Consider the following 20,590-nt stretch of genomic DNA (forward strand, 5'->3'; position numbering starts at 1 on the left):
CAACCAAAAATTATTTTATAGAGCCAGAAAAAATAATAACAAAATTCATCTAGAAGAACAAAAGATCCAGAATATCAAGGGAACAGAAGAAAAAAATGCAAAAGAAGGTGACCTAGCCATGTCAGATTTAAAATTATATTATAAAGTGGTAATCATCACAACTAGTTAGTGCTGGCTAAGAAATAAAGTGGTGGAACAGTGGAATAGTTTAGGTACATGAGACGCAAGAGTCAATGACAATAGTAATCTATTGTTTGATAAAACCAAAGACTGCAGCTTCTAAGATAATAACTCACTATTCAACAAAAAGTGCTAGGAAAACTGTAAAACAGTATGGCAGAAACTAGGCATAGACCAACACCTCACAACCTATACCAAGATAAGGTCAAAAATGGGTACATAACTTAGACATAAGAGGATGATACCATAAACAAATTAGGAGAACAAGGAATAGTTTACTTGACACATCTATGGAGAAGGGAAGAATTTATGATGAAGCAAGAGATAGAAATCATTATGAAATGCAAAATGGATGGTTTTAATTACATTAAATTAAAAAAGTTTTGCACCAAAAAAAAATGCAATCAAGAATAGAAGGAAAGCAGAAAATTGGAAAAACAATTTTACAGTCAGTGTTTCTGACAAAGGCCTCATTTCTAAAATATATAGAGAACTGAATAAAATTCATAAGAATACAAGTCATTCCCCAATTGATAAATGGTCAAAGAATATGAACAGGCAGTTTTCAGATGAATAAATTAAAGTTATCTTTAATCATATAAAAAATGCTTTAAATCACTATTGAATAGAGAAATGTAAATTAAAACAATTCTGAGGTACCACCTTATACCTATCAGATTGGCTAATATGACAGAAAAAGAAAATGTAAATGTTGGAGAAATGGGAAAATTGTAACATTAATGCATTGTTAGTGGAGTTGTGAACTGATCCAACCATTCTGGAGAGCAATGTGGAACTATGCCCAAAGTGAAACCAAATGATACATACCCTTTGGTCCAGCAATACCACTATGAGGTCTCTATCCCAAAGAGATCATAAAATAGAGAAAATGATCTACATGTATAAAAATATTTATAGCAGCTCTTTTTATGGTGGCCAAGAATTGGAAATTGAGGGGGTGCCCATCAATTGAGGAATGGCTGAACAAGCTGTAGTATATGGATGTAATGGAATACTATTGTGCTGTAAGATACGATGAGCAGGCAAATTTCAGAAAACCCTTTAAAGACTTATATGAACTAATGCTGAGTGAAGTGAGCAGAACTAGATCACACAGTACAGTACTAGATCACATCAGCACAGTAACAGCAACATTGTGTGATGATTAACTATGATAGACTTAGGTCTTCTCAGCAATACAATGACCCAAGATAATTCCAAAATACTCGTGATAGAAAATGCTAAGCATATGCAGAGAAAGAACTATGGAGTCTGAATATAGACTAAAGCATACTATTTTCTTTTCTTTTCTTTTTTTCTTTCCCCTTTCTTTTTAGTCTTCTTTCAGAACATGACTAATGCCAAAATATATTTAACATGATTGTACATAAGTAACCTATATCAGATTGCTTGCTGACTTGGGGAGGGGGGGAAAGAGAAAGGGAAAGAGAAAAATTTGGAACTCAAAATTTTACAAAAATGGATGTTGAAAACCCTTTTTACATGTAATTGGAAAAAAAAACAGAATACCATTAAGGGGAGAAAATAGAGCTATGAGATCTAGAACATAATCCTCAAATGACTGAAAATGAGCATCATACAGAGGGCAATAAGTACCTGTTGGGTATGAATAGGCTTCAACACATAGCAAGTAAGGAATTTCAAATCAGAAAAGTAAAGGATGTCATTGGAGAAATGATAAATAAGAGAAAAAAAGAGCTGGTCACAAAGTAAGGAAGATGGATAACAGGTAATTGGTTCATCATATAATCATATTGTCGGGAGAAAGTGAAGAAGGCCGTTAACATGTGGTATGGATCCCCTGTGAGAAAATTCTAGGAATACATGGGACATGATTGACATAGGATGGGCCAGCATAGATGAGTTGTGATCTCCATCATTGGAGGGAACAACCAAATTGATGACAGCATATCTCCATTTGAGTATCTGATTATCTTTGTCTTATTGCTTATATCTAGGGTACACAATTGGGTCTATTTGTGGCCACTCTAGGAGTGCAGTAATAAGTGAACAGAATTTCTCCATGTCCCACTATGCTAACCTGTTACCATAACTGCCTTTGGGTTAATGAGCTTCATTTTGGCTCTACTGGGTTTCTTGTCCTAATTGCTGCTGGATGAAGAATTTCAGAAGGGGAAAGAAAAGAAAATTCTCCTCCAGGTATCACTCTCATTCAAAACTCTACCTTCTGTTTTAAGGATAAAAAGAGAATACATATAAAGTGCACTACAAACTCGTTAATATTATTGACATTATTTTTGGAAAAATTAGGGATAAGGACTAAAATGACTCATAGTAGATCTATTTATATTGAGGGCAGATGAAATGAATAATTACATATTAAAATTACTTTTATATTTCTACATTCATTACTTTACCTTAAACATTTAAAAATCAAATAGAAAGGTTTTTAAATATATATTAAGTATATATATTAATTATTTTAATATATATTAATTATTTTAAATATATTGTTACCTATATTGAAATTCAGAAGGAGAAGTAAAGAGCCTCTAATTTTTGTTAATAAAATGCTCAATTATTGCATGCAAAATTCTTCTCTAATCCATCAAACAATCAAAAAGATATTTGTTTCAGCTGTCTTTTAGCTTTGCCATTTTAACTTTAAAAATGATGGGGAGAGACAGACTTCTTCAAGATATCTGCAATGTCAGGAATAATGCAGTACCACAACAGTGAACTACATTTTATTAAATAGAGGTTCATTAAGAGTTGGATCTGTAAGGTCCCTTCCAATGTTAACATCCTTGCAATTCTATGAACTGATCATTTCAGCCAGTCCAAGAAGTATACAAGTTATAGATTTGGCACAAAAAGGAAAGAACAGGAAGGAAGAGGAGAAAGGAGGGAAGGAAGCAGGGAGAGGAAGAAAGAGAAAGTAGAGTACTGCATTTCACCATATAATTGTCATATATTTTATGCCAAATTTTTCTGCAAAAAAGTGAGGTGCGACCATTAAAAATTGTGCCAGTATTACTTAAAAATAATTTATTACTAAACTGTCTTTGGTATAAGATTAGGATGCATGGAATAATCATGAATATACATTAAAATTGGGAAGCTGCAATTCTTACTATATCACTGACTTACTCATGGCCGTTTCACTCACCCAACAACTATGGCTCTTCATTGGGTTGAGTGGCCATATCGTTAGTACTGCAATGTTTTAAATAAGCCATGCAAGTTGGCTTTTGGAAATATACTGACGACGCATATGTGCTAAGAATTCTAGGCTCATGGCTAACAATGCGGGAGAGATAAATATGTATCCATATGACACTGGTGAACACATTGCTGCTCTGTTTACCTTTTAAGTGGTGTAATGAATAGAATTATACCATGTGACAATTATGCAATGAGAGGTTGCAAACCAATTTGGGACTAAAAAAAACAGGTGGCAGCGATTATGTAGTGAAATACGGCATATCATGCTTATCCTTTGTCATCCGTTATCATTTTTTCGCCACTTACCCTTTGTCTTCCATTATCATTTTATTCCAATTTGCCATCAAATTGTCTCTGGTTCGTGCCCTCCAACTCTTCTGGATGTCATTTCCCCACAGAAGCTCTGATTCCCCTTCTGAGGCAGCATGAGTAGTTTCTCTAAACCCAAACCCCTGCAGATTATACTCATTGAAAGGTACCCAAATCTCTCTCTTTCCTCATAGGATCATTCATCAGTGGGACCTTCTCCCACCATTGAAATGATATTTCTTCCTCTCCTCCCATTTCAGTCTCTACTTTTGCCTGCTTATCTATTTGTTATAGGGCCTCCTTTTTCCCTTAGAGACTATAGGAGGCATTTTCCCTTCACTGTTAACCTTTGATTTGATTTAGATATTGCCCTCTATATTCTTCCTTTCCTCTCCCATTCTATGCATTTTCTCATTCTGTAGTTTAGTCCCATAAAAACATTGATTTGCCTGTAGGCATGATATTGGGAGATATAGTTCATGATGTTTCAGGCCTTTAGATCCATCATCAATTCCATTTGACTTCTGATTTCACCCTTGTCTCCTTGTGTATTTTTAGAAAGAAACTATTAGCAATCTCTCTGTTATTTTGTTGTTGTTCTTGGTTGCAAATATATATTTCAAAATTGTATTTACAAAGTGTGAATTTACTTGAATTGAATATTTTAATGGCCACAAGCCAATTATGCAGTTACAAAAAAGGTACTGCTAAAGAGATAACTCATGCTCTTAAATAATCTTAAATAAACAGGACTGAAATTTAGGAATAAAATTCTTGTTCTAGGACTACCATCCTAGAGCATAAAACGATTCGTTACAGAGAGACTCGTATGTAATTTATTGACAAAAGGTTTACTGTTCCCCCTTCCCCTCTTTTTCCATCTCGTAGTGTTTGCCTCATTTTGAGGAGTGTTCCTAAATAGTATATAAGCTGAATTTTCAGAAACTGACTCATATTTTGAATCTAGCAGAGGAGATGGCATTTTAAAGGAGCCCCATGGCATATGCTTATATAAAGATTACTATTATAAGGAGAATAATCACTCTTAGACCTACACATTTAATAATTTGGGATTTTTAGTACATAGGGTATAGCTGATCAATTGGCATTTTAATACATAATTATCAACTCCAGACCAGTTTCTGAAAGACATACATAATTATATATGTGTATATATAATGTACTAAGAGTGAATGATGCCTGTCATGTTGTGTCAGTATTGCATGGGCTTCTGTTAGGGAAAATAATATCCTTGAATACTGACAGATAATTATGAAATCTGAGCACAGTATCACTTATAGCCAGTTAAGGTAATATTAAACTAAGCTCTCCGTTCAAACAAGATGATTTTGATTGATGATAGAAATGCAACCACAGTCCTAATTGATAAGTTTGCAAAGAGTAGTTCCTAGTTAATCTTAAATTTTCCATTATTCCTGGTATAAATAGCAAGGATTGAGACATAAACGGTGCTTACAGGCTAATAAACTACTGTTCTTCAATTATTCCTTTTAAGACTCCATAGTGTAGTCTATATTTTTAAAGAGCTTCCTTATCCTCTTTTAGAAGATCCAGAGACAAGGAGAATCATATGGCTGCAAATGAGTTTCAGAGTGGAGTGATTCAGTTGAGATTATAGGAAAACAGGGACTGAATTTTGAGTGGCATCTGCTTGAAAATGAGAGACGATTGGTTTCTAGGGTTATGGGTTTCCAGGGCTGAGTGTGTTTGTAAGATTAGTGCATGGGCAGGAAATCAACCAAAATATAAGACTCATGGTTGATCCTGAGGATATTTGGAAAGGGATGGAAACCGTAAATAGAGAATGAGATGACAGCAAGAGAATCACAGTGTTTTGAGAGAATCTCAGAGAGAAAGAAGAAAACATTTAGAAGTGGAGCATCAATTCAATTTCAATATATATTTATTAAGTATCTATTCAGTGAAAGGAACTGGGATAACTGTGAAGCTCTTAAAGATGAAAAATAGCTCAACCCTGTTTGTAGTTTATAGCCTGGTACCAGAAAGAGTCACATGCACAAATAACTATAATACAAGTTAGAAAACGATTGACAGCATGGGAGAGGACAAACCAAGCAGTCATAGAGATTCAGAGGAAAAAGGATCACTTAGAGCTAGGGAATAGAGTACCTCTGGGTTTCTGAAGTAACTTTGCATATGTTATCTCATCGAACCATCGCAACAAGGTTGGGAGGTAGATGGTATTACTGTCCCCATTTTAAAGACAAGGAAATTGAAGGTGAGAAAAGTTACTTGACTTTACCAAGGCCACCCAGCTAATAAGCATTTGAGGCACAATTCAAACTCAGGTCTTCCTGACTCCCAAATTAGTACTCCATCTACTTAGCCACCTAGCTATCTAATTAACAAATCAAAGAAGGCCTCCCCTCTAGCAACAACTGACAGATACGGGCTTTGAAGGAGGGAAAATACATGAAAAGTTTGGGATGGAGTTGGAGTTTGTTCTGTACATAGAGGAGAGAATTTCTTCTGATCTAATCATGGGAAAGGGTAAAATGAAATTGGGAACAGTGAATAGGGCAATTTAGCTGCAGCATGGATTGCACAAAGGAGAGTGCAATAAAATAAGCCTGGAAAGATAAGTCAGAGTCAGATTATATGAGCCTTTGAATGCCTGGCTAAGGAGTTTATATTTTATTTAATAGGCAATGCATAGCCAATAAAGTTATTGAGGAGAGTAACATGGTTAGACTGTACATTAGCAAAATTTCTCTGGTACTATAGTTGGGCAAAGGATGAATTCATGAAGGGAGAGACTAGAAAATACAGAATCTAGAGTGTAAACTGCTTGAGAGTGAAGACTTTTTGACCCTTACTAGCTGTGTGACCTTGAGCAAGGTACTTAACCCCAATTGCCTTGCTTTCCCCCTTCTAAAAACAAGAGAGTGAAGACTTTTTTCAGAGGTTTTTCCTGTCCCCCATTGCTTAGCAAAGTGGCTGAGAGGCAGTTAGGTGGACAGAATGCTAGGCCTGGAGTCAGGAAGCCCTCAGTTCAAGTCCTGTCTCAGAGAATTACTATCTATGTGGCCTTAGGCAAATCATTTACCCTCCTGCTTCAGTCTCCTCTTCTCTAAAATGGTGACAATAATAGCATCTACTGCCTGGGGTTGTTGTGAAGATGAAATAATATATTTGTAAGGCATTTTGCAAAACTTAAAGCACTATATAAATGTTAGCTATTATTATTATTATTATTATTGTACATGGTAGGCAACTAAAGTGTGTTGAATTGGAGGTAAGAAGACCTTTGTAGGTCTCCCCAAAGCTAATGGCTTCATCTCTGAGATGACCTTCTGTCTACTATATGCACACACATATAGCATATGCATACATATAGACATAAATACATGTATACATCTACATGTAATACAACATATATAAATGTACATTTAGATAGACAGATAGATGGATGAATAGATGGATAGATGATAGATAGATAGATAGATAGAGAGACAGACAGATAGATAGATGGATGAATAGATGATAGAGATATAGATGGATGGATGAATAGATGGATGGATGAATAGATGGATAGATGATAGACAGACAGACAGATAGATATATAGATGAATAGATGATAGACATATAGATGGATGGATGAATAGAAGGATAGATGATAGATAAATGGATGGATGGATGGATAAATAGATGATAGATGATAGAGAGAGATGAATAAATGACAGAGAGATGGATGGATGGATAGATAGATGAAAAGATGGATTGATTGATAAATGGATGGATGAATAGATGGATAGATGACAGATAGATATATGGATGGATGGATGGATGAAGAGATGGATAGATAGATAGATAGATAGATAGATAGATAGATAGATGGCATGTATTTACATTAGAATGTGACTTCCTTAAGGACAGGAACTGTTTTTGCCTTTCTTTGTGTCCGAAGTGTTAAGCACAGTGCCTGACATAAAGTAAGTGCTTATTAAATGCTTAGGTATTGATAGATTGAGTAAGAGGAGGCTACGATAACAAACAACGGGAGATGCAAGGAGGACCTACACTATGATAGTAGCAATGGGATTGAAAAGAAAGGGGTGAATAAAATAGAAATTGCATGAGTAGAACAGCCAGGACTTAGCAGTTGACTGCCCTTGGGAGGTGAGGGAAAGTAAAGAGTCAAAAATGACTCCAAAGTCTGGATTACTGAGAGAAAGTTATCTTAACCCAAAATAGCAAGTCAGGAGGAGGGGCAGATTCAGGAGGGAGAAGATGATGAGTTCAGTGATAACCAGGGTATGAAAGGATTTTTTTTTCCTTTTCTGAAGTAATGCCAAGTAATTTCAACATTCAAAATAAGACAAGATTTTTTTTCAACAAAAGATGAATAATAAGAGAAGAGCCATAATTAGAGATGGGAGAATATGCCAAATTTAGAGCCCACTTGCAGATTGTGGGCCCTGAGTTTCAAAGTTACTCATTCTTTCTGTGAACAGGTGTTCACTTCATGAAAATAAAATGTTGGGTGCCTTTTCCTTTCTAAAAAAAATAGCAGGAGTAGATGCTGAAGGCCATTAACATCTTTAGGATCACTAGCAACAGATTTTTGAGCGAAAGATTAAATGGTATACAGAGTGAAAGGGCTATTTGATTGGGTAAGATCATAGAACTTTAAAGCTAAAAGAGAATTATAAATTGCTGATCCAACTCCTTCATTTTCCTAGGAGTTACATAGTTACATGTGTGTTGCATAGTAAACTCACAGGTTACCATAATTAATGACTGGAATTCTAGGTCACTCCAGTCCCTCCCTGCATTGCTCTTTCTTAATAATTTGGTACTTGTATATTCTGGTAAGTTTCAGAATATGACCAATGCTAAGAAAGAAAATAATACTTTTGTAGTGGTTAAATATTCTCATGGTGAAGATAGCCATATTTTTTCATAATTGTAATTGCAATAATACACTTGTACAACATACAGAGCATGTGAAAAAGCATTAAAACAAATGTGCACTTTCATAGCTCTTGTTCCGCCAATACCTAAGACCCTTGAGCACCAGAGGTACTACAATATGCAACATGTATATGCAACATCATCAAAGAATACAATACTTTATTGACTCAGTATTATGGTACAGTGGGAAAAGCACTGGCATCAAAATCAGAGGGCAGTGATTCTAATATCACTTCTGGCATTTACTATCTATGTAACCTGGGGTCCAAACAGGTCTCAAACCCATCACTGAGTTAGGAGGATGTCCACACCAAACGTGAAGACTTTGCAGGCAGAACAGGTGGATGAGAACAAATTGTTCTGATGGCCATGAAGGCAGCTGAAGCAGGTGCTTTGGAGCGCTTAGAGCTTGGTCAGACATTGAAGATACCAAGATTATCCACTGTACCCCAAGCTATTGTCAGTCATCCTGACTTTTGTCTTGCTACTGGACCTCAATGACTCTGGAAGAAAGTGTGAGGCTGACAGTTTTGGGCAATTCTGCTTCACTTAAATCCAATTCACGCATGAGACAAGACATCACCCATTTATGTAATTGGTCCTCTTCAAAGAAGGATGAACAAAAAACTGGGGAAAATTATCTAACCTCCCTGTACCTCTGTTTCTTTATTTTTATAATGAGTGTACTGAACTAGTTGGTTAGTTCCACTGGAGGGCCCTTCCAGCCCAGATCTGTGATCCTGTAACTGTCCTCTGGATCTAGTTACATTGATAGCTTTTTTTTTTGACCCCTAGGTTCAGCGGAAAGTTTACCTTTGTCTTCCATTTGCGTCTAGTTGCTCAGGAAAATCACAAGTTCCTTCAATCCATCTCTTCTATAAAATAGGGTGGGATAACATTTTTTAAGTATCTACTCTGTGCCAGACCCTACATTAGATGTTTTATAAATGTTATTCCATTTGATACCTAGCTCTCAGGGTTGTTGTCAGAATAAAATGAGACACCACTTTCAAAACATTTGCAAACCTTAAAACACTATATAAACACTAGATATTATTACTGCTATTATTCACAATCTGGATCCAACTCCCTTTTGAAGGATTATTTCATATTATTCCTTTCCCTGTCATGCTCTCTATATGTCATTCAAACTGACCCACCTGCTATTGCCCAAAATCTCCCATACGTGGAATGATTTCCCTCCTCACCTATGCTTCCTATAATCCCTGGCTTTCTACAAGGCACAGCTCATTTATAGAAAACCTTTCTTGATCCATATATTTGTTAATGTTCTCTCCCTTCTCCTCAAATAATCACATGTGTATTTACCTTATGTATGTTTAATCCACCCTATACTGTTTGATTGTTTGTTTGGTTTGGTTTTTGTCATTTGGTTTTTGTATCTCCAATATCTATAATAGTGTCTGGCACATAATAGGTGCTAAATAAATGTTTCTTTTTTTCCCCAGGATCTCCCCCTTAACTGAACCTACAAAATTAAAAGCACTGGTATTAAGGATTATATTTTCTGCATAACATTATTTTTTGTTCATTTCAAAATCACAATTACACCATAAATTTGGACAATATTTTACCATTTCCAGGGCACTTCCATATGCATTATCTTATTTGACAGAGATTATACTTTTTTAAGGTTCAAAGGGAGAGAAGTTTCTGAATTTGCACATCTAGTAAGTTGCAGAGCTGGGACTGGAACCCTGGGTCTTAGGATTCTCAATCCAATGCTCTCTGCAATATACCAGAATCTACTTTCCATATGGCTATTTTTGCATCTTGATAACAAGGTGTGTCAGCCAGAAAATTCAGTATATTGAAGTTAATGAAATTTCTGACACACAAATCACATTATGCCATGTAACATTATGTTATATGGCTTTCCAACATAAAAACAATGCAGAGAGAGCAAAGCCCAGGAGAAAGATATGAAGAAATACACCATTTCTGAGTAAACAAAGGAAGAGAATGACCTAATTTGAAGCAATAAAGTTAGATGCTGTCTAAGGTACCTACAAATTGTTGAGTTCCTATGTTCCCTAAATAACTTGGTTGTTTTGTGTTATAATAAGTCACATGTGAATGCAGTGGAGAATATGCAATGCATATTTCACCCCACAATGTATCTATAACAATATTTTCCAAGGAGACATAGGCCTGAATTTTTGATGAGATTTCATGGAAAATAACAAGGTAAAAAAAAGACCTTAATCACCAAATGCAAGACTTCTGAGACCATGAAATTACTGAGAGAAACAATTATGATTCTGGCTTGCTTCATGTACATGCTTGAATTGACCATTTTCTGAACAACACAATTATTTGAACCATGATAACAGCTGATCACTGGAGGATAACAAAGTCACCCCACAGTTAATCCTATTGTTAATTAAAAAAAACCAGCTTAGGGTCTAACCTTGGGAAAATAGTGTCTCATTCTTGCGAACACTTCACATGCTTCATAGTCCATATATCCTAAAAGTCTTAGTGCAGTTTTAAGCCTAAAAAGGCACATTTTAGGACAACCTGAATTACAGGTATTTGCCTCCATGTGTTAGCTCTCCTACTAGATTTTAGGCTTTTTAAGGTCTTTTTTATGTGTCTTTCCCAGTGCCAAGCATAATGTCTCACACATAATAAGGCTAAATGTATTGATTTAGATATTAAATGTTACCTAATCTAACTCCTTCATTTTACAGATGAGAAAACTAAGGCAAAAGATGGTAACTTGCCAAAGGGTCACCCAGGCAGTAAGTGGCAAAACTAGAACTTAAAGCTAGAGCCTTCTGCCAACAAAACAAGTGAGTCCCTACCCCAGTATTTTAATATATTGCCTTTCAATGTTGAAGGAAAAAAATGAATTTTGTCTGACACTTTTTCTCTCTAATTCCTTTGGCACCATTCTTACTTCCTATTACCCTTTGGTTACAGGGCATGAAAGTCCCTTCGCATTACCCTTATGTCAACTCAATGAGCTCTGTCTTCCTCCCTGGCAGAGCCCTATTCTCTAAAATTATGCCTCCTGTATCACACTTCCCATTTCTCCAAAATTATCCTTCTTATATAGAACTTCTGATTTTTCAGTACCCTGACTTCAACCCAATGAAATATATTAATTTACCCTAAAGTGTAGGGAAATGATAATATACTAGTATATAGCTCTTATTTTAAAAGGGGAGTAGGAATTAGATTGAAACTCAATTATCAATTTTCTTTGGAAAATTAAAAGTTTGCTAAGAAGGAAATGCAAAAAAAAAAATTCCTTCCCCACCCCCCCCAAAAAAAAAGATAAAAGAAGGTACTGCCCTAACCAGGTTTTGTTTTTGTTTTTGTTGATTTTTTTAAAATTAAAAATGTACTTCCTCCCTCCTTTTGTAGATATGAGGGATTATAAGTACGGAATGTTCCATAAACTGTCAGGCCTGGTTTGTTGTTTCTGCTTAACCTGTTTTTTCCCCTTTTTTTTTTTTTTTACAAATGAAAGCTCCTTAAGGCAGAGCAAGGATAGGGTGAGAAGTGGGAGGTATATATCCAAACGTTATTATTATTATAGAAAAACAAGAGATGTCAATAAAACTTTTCTTAAAACTACTCCATATATGCAGATTTCTTTCTAAACATGAAATTGAGGATCATAGGATCATTTTACCCTTGAAGAAACTGAGGTATATAAGGAAGAAGTGACTTACCCAAGGTCACAAAGTGAGTAAATGAAGAGGCTGAGTTGCAGCTAAGGTGCCCTTGCCCTGAATCCAGGCCTCTTCCTTGTATTGCATGCTTCGCAAATTACTTAGAAGATAATTATAGGGGAAGCTAGGTGGTGCAGTGAGTGCACTCACCGCCCCTGGAGTCAGGAGGACCTGAGTTCAAATCCAACCTCAGACACTTGACACTCTTCCTAGTTGTGTGACATTGGGCAAGTCGCTTGACCCCAATTGCCCTGACTTCCCCCCCGCCCAAAAAAAGGAAGATATGTATAAGGGGCTTTCTAAGGCTGAAAAGTCTCTTTTGTTATGTTCCAATTTACACAACTGGGATTACATCTAATACTGGGCAATATATAATTTTTGTTGTCACCTAAGGTTACTGTAAAGAAGGTTATTTATCCTGGTAAAAACAGGATTGAGTCGAATATTCTATAATTAAATGGAAAAAAAACCTGGCTCCTTTTAAAAAATGAATATATCAGAACCTATATAATCAAATAAGTATTGCCCCCTATTTAAACAGTCTTCTTTGGTAGGTAATGCATTGACTCTAATGAGGCTGCCAATGATCAAAGCATTTGTGAAACTCCTCCTTTGGAACTTCCTTTACTGTCTACTCACTCTTTTGTGTATCTTTGGGAGGTGGTAAATCCCACAAAGGTAGGCTTTATTTTCATAAAACAATCAAAAGTTTTTAGAAGTCAAAGCTGGTGAATAAGATGAAATACCAAGGTATGTTGAAAGACAAGGCATGACTTCTTTATAATGAGAAGGATTTCCCTGTGGGGCTGAACTGTCTTGAGGGCTCAGATGCAGTGTTCATGCTCTGCCTGGGTATGAATGTAGAATGGATGGAGCATCTGAGTTCATTTGAAGGAGTTCAGTCTCCTCGGTATTGGAGTCTTGGAGTCAGTGATCCAGCCACTTTCTGGGATGTAGATAGAGGTCTGGCCACCAGCATCCTAACACTTGATAAACTAGCCCTGGACACGTTGCCAAAAGAGGAGTACCAAAAATATTCTGAACAGTGGACCAAGTGGAATGAGTCCATCTTCTCCTAAAGTGACTCTATTGAAAGACAATACGAATTTGGATGTTTAAGTATTGTCCATATGTGTTTGTGAGAGGCAGTCTGTTATATTGGATTGAAGGCCAGAGTCAGAAAGATTTGAGTTCAAATATTGCTCCTGATTCAATATTGTTAAGCTCTCATTAAGCATCAAGATTTTATGCTGCAGATGAACTCACATAAAAAGAGCTGCAAGGTGCTTTAGAGGTCCAAACCCCTTATCCTACAGATGAGTAAACTGAGAATCAGAGGGGTTAAGTGATTTGCCCAGGACTGTACAGATAGCAAGCAAGTGGTAGTAAGGATCTGAAGCAAAGTCTTTTGAGTCCTATATCAAGGGAGGCAGTTTTCACACTGGGTTGGGGGAGGGGGTTCCCTGAATTGATGAAATTACAGGTCTACATCTAAAAATAAAATGTATGTTAAAATACCAGTCTTAGAGCCTTGTTACTTTACACTCACATCTCGTTGTATGAGTGAACACGGGAGATTAAGGGGAAAATGCAATTAGAGAGGCACCCTCAAAGTACAGTATGAAGGTGACAGCTACTATCAAATCATCTGGACCACTGCCAGTATCCACTGACTCACCATTCTGAAGAAAAAAAAGAGTGTTCTGACTCCTGGCTCTGACTTTTGCAGGGCAAGCAAATGAATGTACATAGTAATATCCTTTATAGATCCTTCCTAATCCTATGGGCACATATTGAAATTTCTGCAAAGCAGTTAAATGTGCTTTGAGGATTTTTTTTAATGCCTACAATATTAATCTAGAAAAACAGATGTCTGTCTGGCCAGGCAACAGAATGCTTAATGAATTCTTGAGTGGAAAAATTAGGGTTCAACGACCTTCAGCAAACCTCAATGAAAATGATTATAAAATATAAATTGGTCAAGCCAAAGAACCCAGAGGTAAAGTGTGTATAAAGCTAATATGCCAACAATCCACATGCTGGGAAGGTGCTCTTAGTGTGTCCGTCATCCTGTCCACCAAGAGAAGGGCCTGATATGACAGGAGAAACTGGTTCCCAATTGGACTTGCTTGGCTCAGTGTGTGATATTATTTGCAGAAAAGTAAATAATTTAAAAGTTGCTGCTTTAAAGATTTATCAGAGTTCAACCTGAGACACAGGTTCTATTGTTATGTGATAGGATTAGATGTGGTCCCCAGTCACCCTTGACTGTGCACATAAGCAGTTCATTGCCTTGTGGGAATAGGGGTCAGGGCACACTAGATATCCAAATCATTAACTTGGACAGTGTGAATGTTAGTCATAAGTTTACAAAACTGGTCCCAATGATGCCCAAAGGAATAATCTCTCCATTTTCTTCTCCCAGACAATCTAAGATCATATGCTAGAACCAATCACTTATAAAGAGGGCACGGCTTTATTTTTTCCCCAGCACAAAGCGAGGCGACACAAGAAATGATGGTTCACCACTTTGTTTATATTAATTATATACAGACACTGGGAGCTGATAGCAAAAGATTGATTGTGATTGAGCCATAAATTTAGCACTGAGAAACATCATCCATTTAGCTGGACAGCTCTTTGATGAAATATATTTCTAGAGCATGGAGAGCAGGGAGAGGGTCTAAAGATAAGGAATGATGAATGTCTCCTGGCTCCAGCTACAGGGAGGCAAGGCTTAGTATCAACTGGTGACTCGTCCAGAAGCAAATTTGCCTGCATGCCATGATATGCATCATGCAAAGTCTGAAAAGTTGGAAGCCTATTTTTCATTCGAGTCTTTTATGTGTGGCAAATAGGCTTAAAAGATTCTAAAATATCTGGAACAAAATGAGACTTTTTATCCATCTCCATGTGCTATTTACCCACCTGTTCCCCATCCATTCCCCATGAATGGAGCAGCAGTACATTTTGAGTGGCAATTCAGATAATCAGGGTGCTCAGTCACAATCAAGAGGTCAAAAAACTCCATTTGGTTTCTGGGCAACATGATAGCTGGAGGAGTATCTGAGAGTGGTGTTTAGACAGTAACAATTCACATCCATGTAATCTCCAGGGTAAGCCTCCTTCTCCCTGTCATATACACACTCACCACCTGAGTATGGGCTCTTATTACTTTTTGCCAACATTATAAAAATAACTTCCTAATCTGCTTCCCTGCCTCAGCTCTCTTCTTGCTCCATGCCCCAATCTGTCCTCAAGACAACTGCTAAAGTGATTTTCCTAAAGAACCTGTCTGAACATGTGATGTCCCTCTAATACTCCCTTTCCAATAAACTCTACTGACCTCTCAATAAACTCTAGTGACTCCCTATTACCTTTGGGATTAAACATAAACTCCTCTGTTTGGCACTTAAGTCATTTACAACTTGGCCCTTCCTAACCTTCTGGTCGTCTTATACCTTACATCCATTCTTCACTTTATGAGTAGCCAGTTACCCTGGTCTATGTGATGTTCCTTAAACATGGCACTTCATCTTGTGATTCTGTCATTTTGCGATGGCTGTCCCCTCTGATTACAATATACTCCCTCCTCATCACCACTTCCTATTTCCTCTAGAGTCTTCAATATTCAGCTCTAATTCTATCTTTTGCAAGAAGTCTTTTTCTTGTCCCCCTGCCACTAGTGCCTTCCCCAGTGGATAGACTGCTGGGCCTAGAGTCAGGAAGATATGAGTTCAAATCTAACCTCAGACACATACTACCTGTGTGACCCTAGGCAGGTCACGAGCCTCAGTTTATTCATCTGTGAAATAGGAAGAGTAGTATCTACCTCCCAGGGTTATTGTGAGAAACAAATGAGGGTTTTTTTGGTAAAAAAAGGAGTTTGGTACATAGTCGGCACTGTATAAATGCTTATTCCCTTCCTCCCTCCCCCAGTGCAGTTGTTTTGCATATATTGCATATATTAGAGTGTGAGCCATTCTTTTTATTCCCAGTGCTTAGAAAGTACAATGTCTGATGCTTAATATGCTTGTTGAGCAACCAATGATAGTTGACTGAATGAATGACTAACCAACTATTAAGATTTACAAAAATATTTTCCTTAAACAACCTTGGTAGGTAAGTAGTACAAATATTATTATCTTCATTCTATAGAGAAGAAAATAAAGCAAGCCTGCACAACATACAGCTCACAGATCACTTGCAGCCCCTGCCCCCACAAGGATTTCAGGAAGTTTTCAAGTGACCTGAGGCAACCAACCATGGTCAGATGCAGGTCACATGACAGTCGCCCAAAATCCACCCAAAATCGGCAAACTACAAGTGGCCCTCACACTAGGCATGAAACTAAGAAGAATCTGATGCAAAATTTAAACCTACTATATGAATTTGGAGATATATCAAGCTTTTTAAAAATGTGACTATAGTTGGAGGAAGTGGTGATTTCCATTGAACCACGGAAGTCTCGTGAGGAAGGAGCAAGAACAAGATTAAGTGAAAGAGTCTATCTACGGATCCATTGCCCCTCTAGTTCTGCTGTTTGCTCACTACCCAGAACAGGCTAGTGAGAAAAGAGGAGGAAATAGAAGAAAAGTGGAAGATTTTGCCTATTCAACCAAGTGTTTTTCATTGAATCCACAAGAATTTAATGAAGACTTTCCTCTCATCAATTGTCTTTAGGGGATCTACCCAATGTGCCAAAAAATTTCCTCTGGGGTTTTAACATTTCATGGTCATCAGTGAAGAAATCAGGCTATTCCCCACACCAGCAGCTCTTGTAACTCATCATCAGAGAAAAAAAGTCTTCATGGAATTTAAGAGATTTCTCTAGCTTCTATATACTATACCCCAACTCCCAATGGACTGCTCAGGAATCTTCTTCAACAATATTATACTTTTCATATTTCGACAAAATTATAGGTCTTAATCATCACTAATCTGAGCCTGAACAAAGCTTCCATTGTCAGACAAGACCCAATCCAGGACAAGATATTCAGATACCTAAAGGATAAGTTTAGGAACCAAACCTCAGATACTAGAATATAAGTCTCATTCCATGTTTACAGGACCATATCTATCAATAGGACTGCTGACACCAGGTTGAATCTTGATTCTTCCATATCTCTTTTTCTTTGGTTTGTTTTTGTTTTGTTTGGGGGTGTAAGTTACTGATTTATTATTTTTAACATTTTTTTAAAATTCTGAGTTCCAAATTTTTTCCCTCCTTCCCACCCCTCCCCATCCATTAAAAAGGTAAGCAATATAATAATTATACCTGTGAAGTCATAAAAAAAAGTTTCCATAATAGACATGTGTAATGTCAATGCAATACCCAGAGCAGCTGCTATGAGTATACATAGGCATTGTCTATGGGTTCGCAAAATACGGAAGACTCTTCCTCCAAAACAAAACAAAAATATTTATTTGGAGCATTACTATTAGGATACTAGAAGGCAAGATTTAGCAAGTTACTTATCACCAATCCAGGGAGCACCCACATCTCAAACATTCCCTAATTTCCCCTAGGCAAGCAAGTTTCTCTTTGCCCACCTTTTCTCTCTCAGTCTGCTTCTCTCTCCACCCACATCTCTCCCTTGAAGCAATACAATATATAATGTTTCCAGTCAAAGACTCTTGATTGGCTTAGTGCCCATAAGCTTGGAAATCCCCACTTAATTGGAAATGTGTGGAAATCCCTGTGACCCAGAGCCTAATTGACTCTGAGTTAGAGCTCCATGTGAGGCCTATCAATGGGCAGGGAAGATCTTATATCCCATTAACCTTATAACATGTTGCACATAAAATAAAGAAGAAAAAGAAAGCTTAAAAATATATGATTTAATCTACACTCAGACTTTATTAGTTCCCTCTCTGGAGGTAGATAGAATTTTTCATCATGGGTCCTTTGGAATTATCTTGGATCATTATATCGATTAGAGAAGCTAAGTCTTTCACAGTCCATCATCATTACAATATTGCTGTTACTATGTACAATGTTCTCCTCATTCTGCTCACTTCACTTTGAATTATTTCATATATATCTTCCCAGGTTTTCTGAAACCATCCCACTTGTCATTTCTTATTGCACAATAATATTTCGTCACAATTATATACCACAACTTGTTCAACCATTCCCCGGTCGATGGGCTTTCCCTCAATTTCCAATACTTTACCCAAGTCCATTTCCTTTTTCTTTGATCTCTTTGGGATACAGACCTAGTAGTAATATTGCTGGGTCAAAGGTTATACATGCCTTTGGGCACAATTCCAAATTATTCTCCAGAATGGTTGAACCAGTTCACCACTCTTCCAACAGTGTATGAGTGTGTCTATTTTTCCACATCCCCTCCAGCACTCATCATTTTGCTTTTCTGTCATGTTAGCCAACATATATATGAGGTGGTATCTCAGAGTTTTTTAGCTCACATTTCTCTAATCAGTAGTAATGCTAATCATTTTTAATGTGACTATTTATAACTGATTTCTTCTTAAAACTGCTTGTTCATATTCTTTAACCATTTATCAATGGGGGAATGGCTCTTATTTTCACAGATTTGGCTCAATTACCTATATATTTGAGAAATGAAGACTTCAACAGAGGAAAATGCTGTAATTTTTTTCCTCAGTCTCCCATTTTCCTTCTAATTTCAGTTTCTTTCTACAAAACTTTTTAATTTCATGTAACCAAAATTATTCCTTTTACTTTCCATGACCTTCTCTATCTCTTTTTTTTTCATAAACGCTTTCCTTATATAAAGCTCTGAAAGGTAAATTTGTTCCCCTAATTCACTTATATTACCTTGTATGTTGAGATTGTTTACCCATAGAGCTAACAGTTACGTTTTTCCATGCTACCCTAAGTTACTTAATAAAGCACCATTTATGTCTAAGTAATTTATCTATTTTGAAATTATCTTAGTATACGGTATGGGATAGTGATCTATGCCTAGTTTCTTCCAAATTGCTTCCCAGTTTTTCCAGGACTTTTTGTCAAATGGTGAATTCTTACCCCCAAAGCCTGATACTTTGGGTTTATCAAATAGTACATTACTATGATGATTTATTACTGTGAATTGTGTGCTTCATCTATTCCTTTTTTTTTAATTTAAATTTATTTATTTAACATATTTAGTTTTCAGCATTGATTTTCACAAGAGTTTGAATTACAAATTTTCTCCCCATTTCTACCCTCCCCCCCACTCCAAGATGGCGTATATTCTGGTTGCCCTGTTCCCCAGTCAGCCCTCCCCTCTATCACCCCACTGCCCTCCCAGCCCCTTTTCCCTTCCTTTCTTGTAGGGCAAGATAAATTTCTATGCCCCATTGCCTGTCCATCTTATTTTCTAGTTGCATGCAAAAACTTTTTTTTTTGTTTTTGAACATTTGTTTTTAAAACTTTGAGTTCCAAATTCTCTCCCCTCTTCCCTTCCCACACACCCTCCCTAAGAAGTCGAGCAATTCAACCTAGGCCACATGTATATCATTATGTATAACCCTTCCATAATACTCATGTTGTGAAAGACTAACTATATTTTGCTCCTTCCCAACCCATCACCCTTTATTGAATTTTCTCCCTTGACCCTGTCCCCTTTCCAAAGTGTTTGTTTTTGATTACCTCCACCCCCATCTGCCCTCCCCTCCATCATCCCCCCCTTTTTTTATCTTTCTCCCTCTTCTTTCCTGTGGGGTAAGATACCCAATTGAGTATGTATGGTATTCCCTCCTCAGACCAAATCTGATGAGAGCAAGGTCCACTCATTCCCCCCTCACTTGCCCTCTCCCCTCCTCTGTATCAGGAGGGCCGAGTTTATAATCTCAAAGAGGATCATAAACATGTCTGAAAGGTTCGGAACCGCCGGATATAAGAAACTCTCAAAGTAGAAGGCAGAAGAATCAAAACATTTATTTAGGCTCCACAGTAACCAACCCATGAACCAGCAACCCCATTTTGATATGTTGATCCAAATCTTCCAGGCCCAATAAGTACGCCTTGCAAGAGTAACCAGGAGGCTACAGAGAAGCATGATTGCGTAAAGCAAAATCATGTTTCCCCCTCTATGGTAATAAGATTACCCACTGGCCTGAAGTCTTTGTTCAGCTTTCTCCCGTAGGTCAGCTCTGCTACTGGCAGCTCCTGCTTCAGCTGTGTCTGTGGCTGAAACTGACGTAACTGTCGTAACTGCCTCTGTAACTGTCGTTGTAACTGTCGCTGGCTCCAACCGGAAAAGGAA

Source organism: Trichosurus vulpecula, chromosome 4 (assembly GCF_011100635.1).
Source record: "Trichosurus vulpecula isolate mTriVul1 chromosome 4, mTriVul1.pri, whole genome shotgun sequence".
Classification (NCBI taxonomy): Eukaryota; Metazoa; Chordata; class Mammalia; order Diprotodontia; family Phalangeridae; genus Trichosurus; species Trichosurus vulpecula.